A 7,500-nucleotide genomic window follows, 5' to 3' on the forward strand; every position below is an offset into this window, starting at 1 on the left:
AATATAAATACAGCGGTAATTACTTTAAGAATAAAAAAAAACTAACAAATTAATTTGTTAAAAAACAAAACAAAACAAAAAACCCAAAAAACAACAACAACATAAAACAAATAAGAAAACAATTTAAATAAATGAGTTTTGAGAAGCACTAAAGAAAACGAGAAAAAAAGAAATGGTTTAAATGGATAAACAAATATATAAAAACAACACAAATTAATACTAAATTGATATAAAATTAGTTAATTAATAAATTTAATTCAATACTGGAACCTTCCCAAAGTCATTACATCAATGGTACCAGCACAAGTAAGGCAATAAATAAGAAAACGTTCGCTTGCCAAAATCCCTATTTAGTTTTCACTGGTTAATAAGGTGGGCTCATTTGAATTAGCCCGACCTATCTAGTACTAGAGAGGCCAGACAGCAAAAATCGTCAGGCGACGTGACGATGAGATGACGATGTGGGCGGAGTGGAGTGGTTGGTGGGGGGGGGGGGGGGGGATAAAAAACAGAACAGGAGCGTATCCTGATTTATGCATTCAGGGGTGCACGGTGATTCGCAATCTATCAAAAATACACACACATTGATTTCAGTACGAAGTATCACGTTTAAGTAGTAACTTTTGAAATTATCTAATTTAAATTTGATTATTTCGGACCTGGTAATACAGCATATAACTTGAAAAAAACAGGCTGGTATTTGCCCACCCTGCCCATTATTACCAGCCGTCCTTCTTCTTCTTCTTCTTCTTCTTCTTCTTCTTCTTCTTCTTCTTCTTCTTCTTCTTCTTTCTTCTTCTTCTCTTTCTTCTTCTTCTTCTTCTTCTCTTCTTCTTCTTCTTCTTCTTCTTCTTCTTCTTCTTCTTCTTCTTCTTCTTCTTCTTCTTCTTCTTCTTCTTCTTCTTCTTCTTCTTCTTCTTCTTCTTCTTCTTCTTCTCTTCTTCTTCTTCTTCTTCTTCTTCTTCTTTCTTCCTTCTTCTTCTTCTTCTTCTTCTTCTTCTTCTTCTTTCTCTCTCTTCTTCTTCTTCTTTCTTCTTCTTCTTCTTCTTTCTTCTTCTTCTTTCTTCTTCTTCTTCTTCTTCTTCTTCTTCTTCTTCTTCTTCTTTCTTCTTCTTCTTCTTCTTTTCTTCTTCTTCTTCTCTTCTTCTTCGTGTTATTATTATTATTATTATTATTATTATTATTATTATTATTATTATTATTATTATTATTATTATTATTATTATTATTATTATTATTATTATTATTATTATTATTATTATTATTATTATTATTATTATTATTATCATTATTATTATTATTATTATTATTATTATTTATTATTATTATTATTATTATTATTATTATTATTATCATTATTATTATTATTATTATTATTATTATTATTATTATTATTATTACAATCTATACTAGGTTACTGCTGCTGCTGCTGCTACTACTACTACTACTACTACTACTACTACTACTACTACTACTACTACTACTACTACTACTACTACTACTACTACTACTACTACCGTCTATAATTTATGCTACTACTACTACCATTACATTTCTATTTTCTTTTTTTTCCATTCATTTCTAGAAATTAGCCTTCTTCACACACTGTTGTTATCAACATAAGTGCCAGCTCCTCTCACTTTTCTGAATTAAAAATTCACCCCAAATAACGGAGCATACTCAATGTCTCAATCGTTCCTATGTTACATGATTGTGTTGAGAATATTGGCTATTAAGCTTAAATGCTGGCCAACTAACTAGCGTTTGTGTGTGTTGAACCCGTGACATCAAGAAGTCGGGAAGAGAAGGCTCCAATAAGACTAGGGTTCGAAGCGATCTTTTTTGGGGTCGTAGATAGTTGTGGAAAAATAACTGGTAAACGCGCCCGGGGGAGACAAAGAAAAACACTCATAGACCAACTGAAGGGCTTCACCAACCTAACAATCCAAGAGCTGTTTGAAAAAGCAAGAGACAGGGAGGAATGGAGAGAGATAATTCATGCAGTATCCGAAGCCTGGACCAGGCATGGAACCTAGAAGAAGAAGAAGAAGAAGAAGAAGATAGTTCATACGTTAGAGTCACGATCTTCCCGGCCAGGCGGAGTTGTCGTGCCAGTAAGGTCGCGGGTTCGAGCCCCCATCGCCGCCGCGAAATTTTTATTCTTCATTGTCTTCTGGCACTTTCCTACTCACTTCATTTACATAAGTGCCTGCTCCACTCACTTTTCTGAATTAAAAACTGTTCCTTTAACTGGTTGTGTCCAGTTCTCAGTCTGAAGATGATGACCTGTTCCTTTCTGTTGAGCACCTTGATTAGGTCATTCATGTTGTATTCTGGGTGCTTCTCTCTCCATCTCTGAGACTGGATAAATTTGGCCATTTTGTTAATTTCTCCTGTTGAGTACATTGGGGAGGGTTGCTGCATGCGACTGCCTGCCTTTGCCAGTTGGTCAGCGATCTGATTTCCAAGTATCCCACAGTGTCCTGGAATCCACTGCAGTACAATGTTGGTAAACTTTTTAGACTGAGAACTGGACACAACCAGTTAAAGGAACATATGTGGAGGATGTCCAGAGCAGGTGCCTCTGGACAATGTGACTGCGGACTTGAAAATGAAAATGGACATCATGTCCTAATGGAATGTCCAAGGTACAACCAGTTGAGAACAACAAGATATGAAGTGAATAGAAAAGTGCCAGAAGACAATAGAGAATAAAAATTTTTTTCGCGGCGGTGGTGGGGTTTGAACCTGCGACCTTATTGGTACGACAACTCCGCCTGGCAGGTGAGAGCGTGGCTCTACCGTGTGAGCTATCCACGAACACAAAAATATTCGTTTCAAACTCAAAGTCATTACTAGATCCCTCTCTCACCCACTTCTTGAGACCGCCGATTCGTTCGTACACCACCATCGCGAATAATTTTGACCAGCAGTTAAGCTTAATAGCCAATATTCTCAACACAAACATATAACATAGAAACGATTGAGACATTGAGTATGCTCCGGTGTATGGGGTGAATTTTTAATTCAGAAAAGCGAGTGGAGCAGGCACTTATGTTGGTAACAACAAGATATGAAGTGAATAGAAAAGTGCCAGAAGACAATAGAGAATAAAAATTTTTATTCTCTATTGTCTTCTGGCACTTTTCTATTCACTTCATATCTTGTTGTTACCAACATAAGTGCCTGCTCCACTCACTTTTCTGAATTAAAAATTCAACCAGTTGAGAAGGAACTTCTGGCCTGATCCAACCCCATACTCAAAGAAGCTGTACGGCAGTGAGGACGACCTCAGGACCACTGTGGGCTTCATTCACCAGACCGGACTGACCATGTGACGTGACGGGAACGAAAAAGAAGAAGAAGAATTAAAAATTGACCTCACGCTCCATTCTCATTCATACTGTAACCGTCTAGGAGTAAACACTCCACAATTCTTATTACTTTTTATCTTATTTGTTTTTAACTTTTCTTTGTTTATTGTTTTGCTGAGTCGAAACGTCCACTGTTTGTATTGTTTTAATCGGAAGCCATTCCATTTTCACCTGGTAGTCTTTGAGTTTTCCCTACATTTACCCATTTATTTGTATTTTTCTATGACTTTTGTTTTAGCTATATCATCAAAACTATCTGGCAAATGTTACCCACAAATGAAATCTCGCGTGACGTCATTTCCAGTATCAAATCGTCGATAAAACGCCATTTTCTGTAGGTAGACCGTAACGTGAGTATTATTTGGTTTTCAGTTTACAAATCAGTATCTATTGAATTGCTTATTTCCTAGAATTGTATGCCAAGCACCAGAATATTGATTATAAAGCGGTTATTTAGGATTTAAGCATCGACCAGTGTCTTCATTTAAATGTGTCGATTGTAAGTCGGAAGTGTGGGTGGTGGGCCTTTGGCTTTGGTTGATTTGGGAGTGTGCTTTGTAATTGTGGCTTTGCCTTCCTTCAAAAATTATGTTGGGTTGACCCAGCCATGTTAGCTTTTCATTTGACTTGTAGGCCAAATGGGAGGCCTTCCGAAAGCTCCTACATCCCCAGTATTCTTGTTTTTTTTTATAAGACAATGTCTACGTCACTGGACTACAAGGTAACCGGGCACGACCTACTAGTAGGTACTTTGGTAAACGTCCATTTGGCCCTCCAGCAGGGAGCCGATAAATGGCCTAGCGGCTGTGACCCGATTTTTTGGACTTTTGAGTGATGGGTCTCAGAAAAAGTTCCATAGATTTTTTGTTTATGGATGGATTTTAATGATTTATGTCTTATTTTCTTCAGGAGAAATTACTCTATCGTTTGGTGTAGTTTATTTTAAAATCAATGACAATTTAGTATAACTTTTGATTATGGATAAAATAGGGTATAATTTAGCTTTGGATAATTAAAAGATTAGAACTTGGTAAATCAAAATTTCATGCTGGCACGTTTATTTAACATCTTAACTTTTTTATAAAATTAAATTCAGGGCAAAGTTGTATACCGCATCCATGAAATTCGTTCCAGTAAAATCCCTACTCAAATCTTAGCGGCCATTTTAGACCAGTTTTGAAATCCAAATGGTGGTTACTACCGGAAATGCAACAATTTTCAGGTCACAAAGTCCGTCAGTAAATAACAAAGGCAAATAGAAGACCATTTTTCAGCCTTTAAACTAACATAACTTTTTTTCTGCTTATCTGATTTTCACAATTTTGGTATCATTAGAATCGTGTTGAAAAGCACTTTAAAATGATATAGATTTCATTGAGCTCAATCCAATTTGAATTTTTTACCAAAGTACCTACTACTAGAGAGCTGAGCCGGTGTTACCAATACTTAGCTTCTATAACCAGGACAAATCATTCGTTTGGACAGAAAAATAAATAAAAACTTACCGCTTACCGTCAAAAGCAGTTTAGATTTGAAGCTACATTTGTTTTCTATCAAAAAACATTCGGTACTAGACAATCCTTGATGAATTTCAAAAGTTGTGTTTGAAATTATATCCTAAATATTTTCATGATTCATTCCTCGCGAAATCGAGTTTTTTTTTTCGTCTGTCCAATGGTTGGTGCCCCCTAGTGCCAAGTGCCTGCCGCCTGCCGCGCAAAACAAAGGTTTTTTAAAAAGTTTATTGAGAAAAAGATACGGAAAAAAGTGTCCCTAGATAGGTATGCAATTTGGTGCATTAGTGCAGTAAAAATTGGTGCGCAAAATTAGTTCGTAGCGGATGCGAGACTGTGTGTGTGTGTGTGTGTGCCTGTGTATGTGTGTGTGTGTGTCTCTTTCTTTTTTTTTTTTTTGGGAGTGCCTACGTACACGGTAACGGGGCATCTAGCCTCAGGATCTATGTACACGTAAACTGGTTTACCGTTGCAACACAAGCAATAGATGGTCCTCGCTGTCGTGACCGCGCGCGCTCGTGTGTGTGTGTTATTTAAAAAAAAATCAAAACAATTTTAACCATTAATGGCGAGATTCCATCTTACACTCCCCAAACTCCAGATCTTAGTCTTAATGTTATCATTAAAAGACAAGCTTTGCGATTTATAGTTTAATTGAAGCCCGAGTCGAAATATACTCTTACTACTGCTCTCTTGGTGGAAACGATCTATTCTGCGTAAGCAATCTGGAGAAAAAAATCAGTGTCACTGTAAAAGGTTAAAATTTCACGAAGTACGCACCGTGAACACAGCTGTAACAATCCTTTGATCTACGTCATCAGGCAACCCATTGTTTCTTTCATCTTTTCCCATTCCCCCTTACTATCCCCTATCCCCCCCCCCCCCCCCCCCCATTCCCCCCCCATCTCTCTCTCTCTCTCTCTCTCTCCTCTCTCTCTCTCTCTCTCTCTCTCTCTCTCTCTCTCTCTCTCTCTCTCTCTCTCTTGTCATAGTGTTATCCCTTCCCCTTCCCATCTCATTGTAAAGTGAAAACGTTCTGCTGTTTGCAGATACATGTATGATTGTTTTGTTTTTTCTCTCTCACTAGGCATTTGAAAAAAAGCAAAAACCTGAAAAAAAACAAAACAACTTAACCTTTTAAAGGCGAATATCAATCTTACTTGGACCAAAAATAAAATCTTACCGTTTTCATCAAAAGACAAACAAATTACAATTTAAAAACTTGAGCTTTTATATAGGGCAATATCCACCCAACGTGCTCAAAGCGCTTTTTATCAATATTCTTACTGCTCTTATGGTGGAAACTTTTTTTTTTCTGCGTTAAAAAATAATATAAATGACGACTATTATTTGAAAAAAAAAAAAAATCAATGTCACTGGCAAAGGGTTAATTGCAGTACTCCTGCATCCTGTGAGACTCCTACGGCACTTGCTAATCATAAAAAAAGGAAATAGCAATCAACAATACTAAGTTGAAAAAAAAGAAAAAAAAGGAAGAGGGAGGGGGGGAGCAAACCCAGTAGCAATGCAACCTTTAGCAGCCAAATTCGATCTTTGACCTAACACCAAATCCTCTTTCATCAAAAGACAAGTAACGGCAAAACGATTATCGACAATTGAAGTCCGAGTTGCGATAGTCTGACTGCTCTCTTGATGGAAAAGCTGTATTCTCCGTTAACAATAATAAAGATAAAAGCAAACTATTATCTGAAAGCAAAAAATTTGCTTCGCTGTTAAGGGGTTAAGAATATCTGCCAGCATCATTGACATGCTCTACGTCACCAAGCGACACGTCTCCCTTTCGTCTTCATCATGCAACCCCCCCCCCTTCTCCACTCTCACGGTGGTGGTGGCGGCGGATAAAAAAGGCCTTTTTTTCTTTTATTCAATCAACTTGACTGCTGGTGGACCCTAGGCCTCTCTACAAGTCCAAGAAATAATACTCACTTTTTCTCTGCTCCAACGAAAATATCTACCCCCTACCGGTCTAATTATTTGTAGCAGACGACAAATTTCTCAAAACGGTCACGTGACACTGTAAAAACAACACAGGAAGTCCATGAAAGCTTATTTACGGCATTTCCTTTGAACCGTGTAAACAACAAAATTTCGTTTTCATTCGACTCAACGGGTCAGATTGGCCGGTATTTTTTAACGAACTAAAGTTCTGAAAAATCAAAATGTTTCTTAGAAAGGTGAAAGATGCTAGTTTTTGAAACAAAGGTAGGTTTTTAAAAAAAATCTTTATATTTTACGTGAATGCATGCTCAAGGCGAGTTGGACGTGCAGCGGAGGTTGGTAGGCCAAAGGCTCACCTCTCTAGAAGCTAAGTATTGGTAACACCGGCTCAGCTCTCTAGAACATTATAAAAACAACAGAATACTGGGGATGTAGGAGGAGCTTTCGGCTCCTACTAGAACATTATAAAAACAACAGAATACTGGGGATGTAGGAGGAGCTTTCGGCTCGGAAAAGCTCCCTAACTTTTTCTTCCGTTTCTGTCTTATGGTAAAAAATTCAAATTGGATTGAGCTCAACGAAACCTATTTCATTTTAAAGTGCTTTTCAACGCGATTCTAATGATACCAAAATTGTGAAAATCAGATAAGCAG

At 37.3% G+C, this 7,500-nt stretch overlaps 1 protein-coding gene across 4 annotated transcripts in view; it reads left to right on the forward strand.

Moving 5' to 3' along the window:
• Nucleotides 1–3,637: 3,637 nt before the first annotated feature.
• LOC144978028 (serine/arginine-rich splicing factor 7-like) overlaps nucleotides 3,638–7,500 on the forward strand; it is a 13,361-nt gene continuing 9,498 nt past the window's right edge. For 2 of the 4 annotated variants that reach the window (XR_013646451.1, XM_078923501.1), the window contains exon 1: nucleotides 3,638–3,724. The gene's annotated coding sequence lies outside the window, so the exon portion shown is untranslated. The other 2 variants (XM_078923504.1, XM_078923503.1) reach the window with 2 other exon arrangements.

The sequence above is a fragment of the Berghia stephanieae genome, chromosome 8 (assembly GCF_034508935.2).
Source record: "Berghia stephanieae isolate SIO BIC M18660-M18661 chromosome 8, UCSD_Bste_1.3, whole genome shotgun sequence".
In the NCBI taxonomy this organism is placed as follows: Eukaryota; Metazoa; Mollusca; class Gastropoda; order Nudibranchia; family Aeolidiidae; genus Berghia; species Berghia stephanieae.